This window comes from Epinephelus fuscoguttatus, linkage group LG7 (genome assembly GCF_011397635.1).
Source record: "Epinephelus fuscoguttatus linkage group LG7, E.fuscoguttatus.final_Chr_v1".
Classification (NCBI taxonomy): domain Eukaryota; kingdom Metazoa; phylum Chordata; class Actinopteri; order Perciformes; family Serranidae; genus Epinephelus; species Epinephelus fuscoguttatus.
This window is the reverse complement of record NC_064758.1, coordinates 40314870-40325837: the sequence shown is the minus strand read 5'-3', so window position 1 is coordinate 40325837 and position 10968 is coordinate 40314870. Positions and strand designations below refer to the sequence as shown.

General features: G+C 41.5%; 2 protein-coding genes across 4 annotated transcripts in view; both read left to right on the top strand.

Annotated features, from left to right (window-relative positions):
• gdap1l1 (ganglioside induced differentiation associated protein 1-like 1) overlaps positions 1 to 10968 on the top strand; it is a 263078-nt gene that overhangs the window by 129168 nt on the left and 122942 nt on the right. The gene's annotated exons all lie outside the window — the stretch shown is intronic.
• The window catches only part of pkig (protein kinase (cAMP-dependent, catalytic) inhibitor gamma), a 50416-nt gene that overhangs the window by 1982 nt on the left and 37466 nt on the right, over positions 1 to 10968 (top strand). The window contains exon 1 of one of the 2 annotated variants that reach the window (XM_049581460.1): positions 9679 to 9700. The exons of the other annotated variant lie outside the window; for it this stretch is intronic. The gene's annotated coding sequence lies outside the window, so the exon portion shown is untranslated. Of the gene's footprint in view, positions 1 to 9678; positions 9701 to 10968 lie in introns of those variants that run through there. 2 annotated transcript variants of the gene reach the window in all.

The window sequence follows — 10968 nt, the reverse complement described above, 5'->3', positions numbered from 1 at the left end:
AAAAAAACACGCCTTTGGTGGCACAGTTGAAGCTTGAAATGTTGTCGATGTCTTGCTAAGAAACACCTGCTTTTATTGGCACAGTCACAGCTGGAAATGCCCCAAATGTCTCGCAAAAAAACCCCCACAACCTGCTTTTGGTGGCACAATCAAAGCTGGAAATGCTGCTGATGTGTCACTGAAAGAAAAACACTTTTGGTAGCACAATTATGGCTGGGAATTCTGCTGATGTCTTGCTAAAAAACACCTGCTTTTAATGGCGCAGTCACAGCTGGAAATGTTGCTGAAGTCTTGCTAAGAAACACCTTCTTTTGGTGGCACAATCATGGCTGGAAATGCTGCTCATGTCTTGCTAAACAGCTGCTTTTGGTGGCACAATCAAAGCTGGAATTCTGTCATTGCTAAAAAACATCCACATTTGTTGGCACAATAAGAGCTGGAAGTGCTGCTGATTTCTCGCTGAAGAACAAACCAATTTTTTGTTTTGTTGGTCTGAAACAGTGGACTGTAGTTGTCTGCAGCTTGGCAGTTGTCTCTCCCAGGTGTCACACCATCCACTATTCTCTACACCTCCCGATGACAAAGTCAGGTCATGCACATGTAATCAGAACTACGTCACTTTATAAAGGTTAGTATGATATGCAAGACAAAAACAAATGTACCTCATATTTGCCTGTTTGGCCAGCTGAAGGTGAATCTGTCTGGCCATATATCAAATGGTACCATCATTCCTGGGCATAATTTCAGCATCAACAAGCAGATCATTTTGTTTAAACTGGTGGAAAAATCCAGTGATGTAGGGGATTAAACCACCTGATGAATTTAAGATTAAAATATGTACAGTCCGATGTCATTTATGTCTCTTTTTGGAATAATGCTCCACTGCCTCGTCTCCTCTCTTTGTACCAGCTAACCAAACATGGTCTGTTATCCTTCAAAATGGCCAGGGGGGGTGGAGAGCAGCCAGAACAGAGAGCGCAGCAATGCAAGAAAAACCACTGCAACTACAGAGACACACTTGCCCTGCTGACCTTGGTTAGATCCCTGCAGAACCTCTTGTGTTTCAATCATATTTACCCAATCAAAACAAGACTGTGTAGAACAAAAGACGGAGCTTCAAAACCGTGAAGATGACATGTTACGGCTGTTATAAAGGCTCGTCCCCAGAGGCCTTTGTGTATTATGCATCTTGTAATCTGTGACGCCGGTTATTCAGAAAGCTGCTAAATCAAGAGCACTCAGATCATACTAGTACCGTTATATCTGCAGTGCTGCACGACACTCTCCCTAGCACCGTGCTCTTCCTGCAACTCCTTCAGTCATATCTGCTCCTGCTGAGGGCTGCCAACAACAACATGATTACCCTGAGAACATTTGGACCCCTATATCCTGGTGCTGAGAGTCTGCATTAAGCATAAACGGCAGGGGTGGGACGGTTACTGTGAGGCTGTTTTTCCGTAAGTGGTCATCAGATTTTTTTTTTTTTTCCTGCCAGACAGCTTTCTCTGTGCTCCGCTCGTAGTCCTGCTGAAGGTTAAAAGAGCCTTCCCCAATATGCTGTAGTACATGTAGACTGTTTCACTCCAGGTTTGAGAATACTGTTGTTTAATGTGAATCTGAGGCGGCTGGATTTGAAGCCTTTCTGCAGGACGCACGATAAATGCTTCAGATAAAAATAGCAATCTATTCTCAGAATTGGTTCAAGAGCCTTCTAGATTTCTTCGTGATTGCGTCCACAATCAGTCGCCTGTCCAGAGACCTTTGCATGTTAAAGATAACATGGATCGGAAAACAACAGGCCTGCAGCTGAGTCTGTGATGGTGAAGCAGGGTTTTTGGTACCATGTGAACGCACTGCTCAGGGTCTATTTTTGTATGCCTCCCTCTGTATAATCATGGGTTTAATGTGTACATATTTTGTGGACAGGGATTTGTCGGTTCAACTGCGATGACCTCTAACCACATTCTTTGCCTTGTGTGCAGAGGACTTAAGCCCCTCTGTTTTTAGCTCCCTGCCTTCCCCATGAGGAGAAAATGAGTGCCATCATCACCCCGGCCATCAGTGTGTCGTGCACCAGACAGAAAAGGCTCTCTGATACAGATTGCAGAGCACTGCAGGAGACTCGGATTATAAGAATGAAAAATGATTATTTACTCTGTAACTTCTCAGTCAAAGCTCCAGCTCGAGTTTAATTTTCCTGATCGTGAGCATCTATGCAGAGCATCTCTGGGGTCAGATGTGCAAACCACGGTATGCACAAAAACCACGCGTACATCGTTTCCCACGCTTTTATTTATGAAAGGCCGGCTGGATGTTATGACAAGTAAATGAAATATAAGGTGACAGATGAGATCTAAATAATAAAACATTGTCTGTTTAAGTTGTTGCAGGTTTCACTTACTGTCTGATGTATTTGCAGTCTACATAGAAAAGTGCTTATAAATATAATGTGTCTTTTCAAGAGCACTCTTTTACTGCAGGGATCCTTTTTTGTCCTTTTATTTAATGCTTTACTGTAAAGCACTACTAAAGACCTTTTGGATAACGGTGCTGTAAAGTTAATTATATTGATTATCTGTCTGACTTTTAATCGTGATGATTGAGACGTCAAAGCCTGTGATGGTACATTTAATGAAATAGTGATACAGATGCTATAAATAGCCACAGTTGTGTAATGATAGCTGACAGGTCTAATGGAGAGGTGGAGCGAGATGAAGTATTGATAAAAATGGGTGACGTGTGCACCTATTTATGGCTGGAGTAGTGCCGGTCCTCCAGTTTTACTATGTACCGAAACATACTGATTTTAACACCGCCGCCAACAGTGTCTGTTACAGAGTGTACCATTTTTTTTGTGCACAGTGAACACAGCACAGCACCCCTGCCTTCATTAGCAGTTTTATTTTAATTAGCCACTTGGGTGCACCTTTCTGCTGGTCAACTTGAGGCAGAGCAGCCGCAGCAGGGGCAGTGGACTGAGCTGCTTCTCTGCATATATACTCTACTACTGCGGCCATGATCAACCCTCAAAATGATATGACTTTCCTCCTCATGGGTTGGCTTCACGTATTTGTTTGTAGTAGTTTCGCGGAAGTGTGCACAGGGGTTGGCGGTGTCAGTGCCCAATTTACCTGAACACGTGGAGGGAAAGAAAAGAGCACTTGCCATAGCTCTTATTCCATTCACATGATTTGGTGAGGATTTTTCTGTTGAATATAATTCAGTAAAGTTTTAATTATGGATGTTTAAAGAGACCTAGATACAGCATCGAAGGGCGGCCCCCCCTGTTCATTTCTTTGAACATTGTTCAGTGGCGCATGAAGCCAAAAAAGCTCTCTTTCCATGGTATGAAATTACCCAGATCTTCCACACTGTGGGGCCCATAAAGTAAGAGCACTAGAGATTTACGGTGGCCGAGTGCAGCCGAGCAGCTAACTTCCGCAAGCTGAACAGTGAACGTCCAGTCTAGCCTTGTGCTACCTTAAGTAGGGATGAAATTTAACAGACCAAACGGATCAAATCCTGAAACTAAAAGGAGGTTGTGATGCTCAAAAAAAATTAGCTGCTGGTTTACAGACGTCTCTTTCACCATGTAACTCGATTGGAAATTCTTTTTGAGCAACAGGGCATCACATGACCGACCTAGACGGTGTAATTCCACTTTTGGCCACTATGTAAAATTGGCTTCAAGCCTGGCTCTGGGGGCCTAATGCACAATGATGTCCTTAATAAGCAACTGAGTGTATGATGTCATTTGGTGACTTTTAGCGAATTTTGGAGCTAGTGCTAGTTTCTTTTATTGGCAATGAGTTTGCAACACTGCTGCCATCTAGCATTTTGGAGATGTAATTGCAGAGGGGGCAAGCACTGTAGGCAGAAGTCCTTGACTTAAAATGCTGCCACTTCCTGTTTCAAATTAAAAGCCATTGTTTTAAATACGAGTTGACGGCTGGTATCACCATTCTGGCATTCTCGGAACCCATCAGCTGTATTCGGCGTCTGACTTCCAGCAGACGGCAATACAGCCTCTGGGGGCAGACCCCCGAATTTTTGGCATTCCGGTTTGATTTGGGCGGAGGAGGCGAATTTCTGTGTATATATACGTAAATACGCTGAACCATTGCGATGGATTCAGAGTTTGCAGTGACACCAATTATGTTCCGCCTCGTTAGTTCACCGCACGGACCATTTAACCTGGCAACAACTGCAGCCGGCTGAAACGTGATTGGTCAATATCATGCGGACTACAAACAGCCTACAACCGGAAACCAGGGCTCTTCCGCTCTTCTTCCGGAGGCAAGATCTCTGGGGTTTGCCTAACAGAGTCTGTATAGAGACAACATTCTGGTGGCGGGAGGTTGCTGTGGAAACATGGTGGCCAGTGGGCATTTTGAGCTGCAAAACCCCTTTAGCATTGTATGTTAGGACCACTAGCCATGCTGACACTGCTAGTGCTGCTAACAAAGCTAACAGTGAAGTTTGATTAATCAAATAATGGTTAACCCTTAACATCCCTAGTTTTAAATTAAAAACCCTCTAGCGCGTAACACGGTCCAGCCACACACTCGGTTCTGACCCAGTCTAGTTGAACTCTGATGATTTAGTTTGGCCACATGTGTGAGTGTTGGTGACACACCGAGCTCACTGACAGACAGCAGTAAAGATACCCCAGGAACAGTCTTAGAACTTTATGTACGCCGTGAAACTGGGTCACCATTGAAATACACTGTAATCTCCGTGAATACAAACTGACCACAGCCACTGCAAAAGATCAGGCTACTAACTTATAATACCCGCATGGAACAAGTGTGTCATACTCAAAAGATAGATGTTTGGGTGGAGCAGCACTTTGGTAGATTTAATTCCAACTGAAAATTGGCACAGGAAATATTATATAGTGACCCAGCCAATTGAAATGGCTTGGCCTTGTTATGGACTGCAGCTGCCTGCAGCTCTGCTCGCACTAAGTGGCTACGGCCTGGATGAATATTACATATCCATTAGTCTTTTTATTGTTTCTACATTTATAAGACTCAGCTCTATTTCCTCATGTATTCCCTCTTCCTGATAAATGATTTTATTTGGTGATGCTGCTCCTCAAAGTGGCAACACATTTGTTTTTCAGCATTAGTTAATTCAATGCAGCAAAGCCGAGTTACGCCCTCTTGCTTCGGCTGGGTTGACCCACAGCATCAGCATACATTTCACAAATAGGGTCGAGGTGTTGAATAAACACTGTTGTTTACTTGGCGAGAGGAAATTTTAATCAAGCCTTATTATGTAAATGCATTCTCATCCATGTGAACTGGTTTGGAAGTAAAAGAGTCGTGTCCTGTTTTGGCCTCTCGCAAGTCAGTGAGAGATGATTTGATGAGAATCTCTCTCCACTACAAAAAAGATAAAAATGAGCTTTGATTATTTTAGGTGGAGTGGCCCATTTCAAATTCCATGTGAAGTGACGAGACAGAGAAATGCTGGAGGCTAAAAGGAACAGCGTGACCTTGACTGTTTGATGGGGAGTCGTAAGCTTGTGATCTGCTTTGTGCTTTGATTTGATCCACTTTGGGAATTCTCAGGCTCCGTTTGCCTTAAAATATTTGATTGTTTTTCTGAGAGGGTTTTCATCCAAATCCCAGAGGACGGCGGCCGATGAGTGATGTTGAAACAGGGTCGCTCACAGGAAGTATAGAGCAAATTACTGACTGTCATTAAAATTCAATTGACAGTGAGATATTAGAAATGTATCCCATTTCTCTCTCTGCTGCTGGAGGAAAACCGAATTCATCAAATGTGTTAATTACTCTTAACTAGACAAATAAACTGTCGTCGTTGAATGGCCTGTAGGAAAACACTACATGATGACTCAGTGGTCAATAGGCTTTATTCAAACTCTGCTGACTGTAAAATAATATAACTAATAACTTGGTTTTCATATCATGCTACTTAATATTTCTACTTCACGACATTTCATTTCATTGCATAACCTTATAAACTGCAACACAGTGTTAAAGATTGAAACAGGTCGTCCATCCTTATGAGCTTGTGACTCACAGTGTCTAGTTTGAGCCCCTTGTTACGTCTTATGTAACAGTTACACCAAAGATTTCCCCTCAAAACCTCTCAGACAGTTTTATTTAGATAAACATTAAATTAAACGGTACGTGTTGTGCTCCTTTTCAGGTTCATACTTGTGTTTTAACATTTTACTTTCCTCACACTGTCTGTGCTTTAACACCTGTTTTCACCTTCTGTCTGAAACGCTCCATTTTAGCGCCTGTTTCTTTAAGTACCCCCTCCCGAAAAGCCCTCTCTGCTCTCATTGGTCCGCGTGTCTGGGTCTTTCACAGCTGGCATAACTGCACCGTCATAAAGTGTTGCAGGAACAACCTGGCCTCACTCCGAAGTCGTCGAAAACCGCCGCCTGATCAGTGATTTCCGGCGTCAGGCGCTGATGAAAAAAGCCGCCCTTTCATGTCGTCATGATATGCATCTGGTCGCTGTTACTGTTTAATGGAGCCCGGCGATGACAGGGGGAAACATGGCGGGACAACAGGAAGTCGGGTAGTAGGGTGGGCGGGTCCAACAAGCACTGACTTCCCTAAAAGACTTTAAAGCCAAACCCTCTTCTTTTTTTCTAAACCCAAAATCCTAAAAGTCAATCCACAGTGTTGAACGAACGTAGTGCGTATTCATTTCTTTTTTGTAATTTACTTTTTTATTGATTTTAACCGCCAACAAGTAAAACAAATAACAACAATAATAATAATGAAAAAACATACAAGTCGAAAAATCACAGCAAACTACGACAAGACAGGACAAAAGTTTTCCAGTGTTGCAGCAGTAGTGCTTTTATTTTGAAAGAGACTGTATGCAAACTGTTCATTTGCTGTGAAAACAGAAGAGTGTTTTGAAAACGGACGATGCACGTAACAGGCTGAAGTTGACATGGCGTCCCAGAGAGTCAAAAACCAACGCAACGTTCACTGCAACGTCATATGTCGATGTGGAAAGTCCATGACCATTATTATTATTATTAGGATCCACATTAGCTACTGCATTACAGCAGCTATTTGTCCTGAGGTCCACAACAACTTTACGTTTGTGACAGTGCACAGAAAGACTCCCATGTAACACTTACCAAAATAACAGGACTAAAACATTGACGCAGAAAAACAAGACAACTCCTGGTAATACAATAATTAAGACAAGTACTTTTTCATGATTTCATTTGGTCAGTAACTGCCAGTTTGGGGCTAAATTTTGCTCTGATCACCTGATGATGCTCCGGCATTGTAATATTAGACCGAGTATTTATATAATACTAAACACTAACATTTGTATGTTTCCATACACACATTACATGTGCAGGTAAAGGAATAGTTCCCAGGAAAAACAATATTTTTGAAGTTCATTACGGTATGAATCCTATCATATAGCTCACTTTTTTCGTAGTCTCATTTGGAAAACATGACCATATATTAGCATACTGACAGAAAGCCATCACCAAATGCCCCTGCACCACAAACAAAGGCCTGAGACTGTGTCAGCAGGAATGAGTCCTAAAACCTGGAAATGAGTCATCATGTTAGCACTTCCTGTTCGTCTCCTGGAAGTCAATGGGTTTTTTAAATGGGTTTTTGGCTAGATGCCTAAAATACAGTCTGTGGAGACTTTCATGTTTTGTTGAACAACATAAAATACGTCAATAAATACACCACTCTTGAATTTTAAAGCCTTTACGTGTCTTTAAAAAGGCAGCTGCTGACAAGTAGCTGAATGAGACTTCAGGATGTCATTACATTACAGTCTCATAGTTTGTCTATAGCAGTATAACGTTAGCTTCTTGCTTCTGGTGGTTGTATTTACACTTCAAATATCATAAATGTGGTGTTCATTTGTGAAGATTATCCTGCTAAACAAAGTAAGCATCATAAACTTTTGTTTGCCACCAAGCTTATTTTCTACAATAATCCAGAATCCAGTGGAAAAATACAATTGATTTAGTTGGCCTACAAGGAAACATCATTCCTGCGCCACTCTTCTGCAGACAACAAATGACCGTAACGCAGAATAGCTGGACTTTCTAGTGTAAAAATCAGCAACAAAAGCTTTTAACGCAATTTGGCATGTTCCAGCACTTAATATGAGCTGAATTCAGAGACTAATGAACAATATGGGCAAACAAGTCCTCATGTTTTCCTGATGTAGCAGCATAGGTAATGCAAACACTTGCAGCAGCAAATCCATCACAAGCAGACGGCAGTTTGTCAGTGTATTAAGAACAGTCTGAAGGTTTTTACTTTTACAGGCGTTTACCTCATTATTTGATTATTGTTTAATATAAACATCTGATATCATCACCTAATATATATATGAGAGAAATTCTGCCTAACAGGATTTAATGTAGAGCTGTAGTGATTAACCAGAAAATTCATCAGCAACTGTTTTGATGTTCGATTAATTGTTTTAATTATCCTTAGACTGCTTTCTTCTCCATGGTGAAGCTTTGTGATTGTGTTTTTTTGATAATGAACTGAATATTTTGGGATTTTGGACTTTTTTTTAACCATTTGCTGGTGTGCTAAAGACAAAACATTTAATTGGCAGATTATTGATTAATGAACAAAACTGCTCAACAGTCAAATAATGTAATGAATAATTAGTGACAGAGGCCATTTTAAAAAAATAATAATATTTAAACAATACAAACTACACAACTACACTATAAGTCTCTGACATAGACGTACGGTAGTAAAAGGAAGAAAAGAAGAAAATCACAGACACAAAAAAACAAATCAACAACAAACAGACAACAGAAAACAACTGAATAATGACATCATCATTCTTCTTCTAAACTTGGCCTTCTATCACATCTTTTTTCACAGTCATTCAGTTTCCGCTGCCTTTCGATTCAAAAGTAAATCTATAATAGTATTTAAAATGCTCGGACAAAAATGTCTTAATTCACCAAGCATTGTTGTTTGAGGTCACATGGTTAAGAAAAGTTGTACTGGGACTGGATATTCAATATTCTGTTGCCATGTAGACAGGTTTATGATCTAATTTATAAAGATGTTATAGATTACAAGTCACAATAATTTCAATTAAAAATTATTTATAAAATACTGCCGACAAGAAAAACGCTTTTGGGTTGGGGTATGGACGAGGGTGGACACTGTCATTTCTGTAAATCTGAAATTGAAGATAGGTTGCATTTATTTTGGGTCTGTCCTCATGTGGCAACTTTTTGGACGACTAGCAGAAGATAACTTGAGGTACTTTTATTTTGATTCTTTAAGTACAATTTGCTGAAAATACTTCTGTACATGAACCTAAAGTGTTTTACACTGTTGTATTGGTACATTTACTTGTGTAAAAGGTCTGAATGCTTCCTCCACTGTGCACTGGTGTCTCAGCAGCTTTGCCGTACAATAGAACAACTGAAGGTGTTTGTCCTGTATACCAACATGAGCGATGGTCCTCTTATCTAGGTCTGGAGGAAAGTGCAGCGGTTGCCTCTGCTCTTTTTACTGTGTTTGCTCACGGGGAGGGTTACGTATTTGCCTTTTTATCCCCGTCAACTCAGCAAATCGAATCACATGACGCCCACATCCTCCGGGACTTGTGGGAGAAAAGTGTGATGATGCAGCTGAGTGGAAATACTTGGCAAACCTCAGGCACATCGTGGTCATCGGTACAGGTGAGAGGAGCGACTTCAAATTATTTTAGCTGCAGCATAAAAAGCAGTTTGTGGTTAGAGCGATCAAATATCTGGCTTTGTAAGTGAGCAGTCTTTGGCTGGATGTGGTTTCTATTGTGTGTTATTTTATTAGACAGAGGACGGGGTTGGCGCTGTGGGTGAAATCCATCTAACAGGTGGTGCAGAGGGACGTAGCCCGCAACCAAATCATATATTCTGTTACAAATTGGCCAAGTGGTTGTGTGCTGCAGCATAGCTGAGGAGGATGTATCATGTTTCTCAAGTTTTTTTTTAGTGAAGTAGTGAAAACACTGGAGCCAGTCAGAGATATTTCCTTATTTAGAAAGCACAGTAAATAAACATGCATTCATTCCTTCTCTGCTCCTCTCGCCCTACCTGTTTTTCCTTTCGTCATTTTACCCTCTCTTTGTCCTTAACTGCTTTCCATCCCATCATCCTCCCTTCACTCCCCACCACACCTCCCTCACCTTCTCTTCTATCCCCTCATCTCCCTCTTGTCCTCGCCTCCTCCTCCCCCTCCTCCTCCTCTTCCTCCTCCCCTTCGTCAACTCAAGGGTCTTTTGCAGCCTCCAGTGTGTGCGCAGAGAGCCTGGGAAAAAGATAGGGCATAAACAACACAGGCAAACAAACCACCTGCTTCCTGCTGAGGTCTCGTGTTGTTAAATGTGTGCACAGAAATAGAACCGGGCAACCTTGCAGTAGAGTTAGAATGGATAGAATGAACAGTGGGAGGAAAATCACAGACGAGCACGGCAGTTGTCCTCGTACGACACATCGGCTTCTGTGTTGTAGATGTAGAAACAGAGTGTGGTTACATCTGAGGACATGTGAATGGGGAGATGACTTGTATTTAAAGTAATCACTTGATTGGTTGACTGGCAGAAAATAAAAGATCTTTTGTTTCTTCTTTTGTTAATGAAAAATTATCAAAATGTGCTGTTGGAAATTGTCACTGACACTTTTAACAGGTTTTTTTTTTTTTTTAATTTTGAGACCATACTGATCAACGCATTCTCACCCCAACCTCGTCACATATTGACGCTTGTTCATGGACTTTCCATGTCCACATACGACATGCGAGGTACTGTGGGTGCGTTGGTTTTTGATGTTCTGGGATGCTGTGTCAACTTCAGCCTGTTACGTGCATTGTCTTCTTTCAACATACACTTCTGTTGTCGCGGGAAATGAACAGTTTGCATACAGTCTTTCAAAATGAACACACTACGTTGGAACAATGCCACAAATTG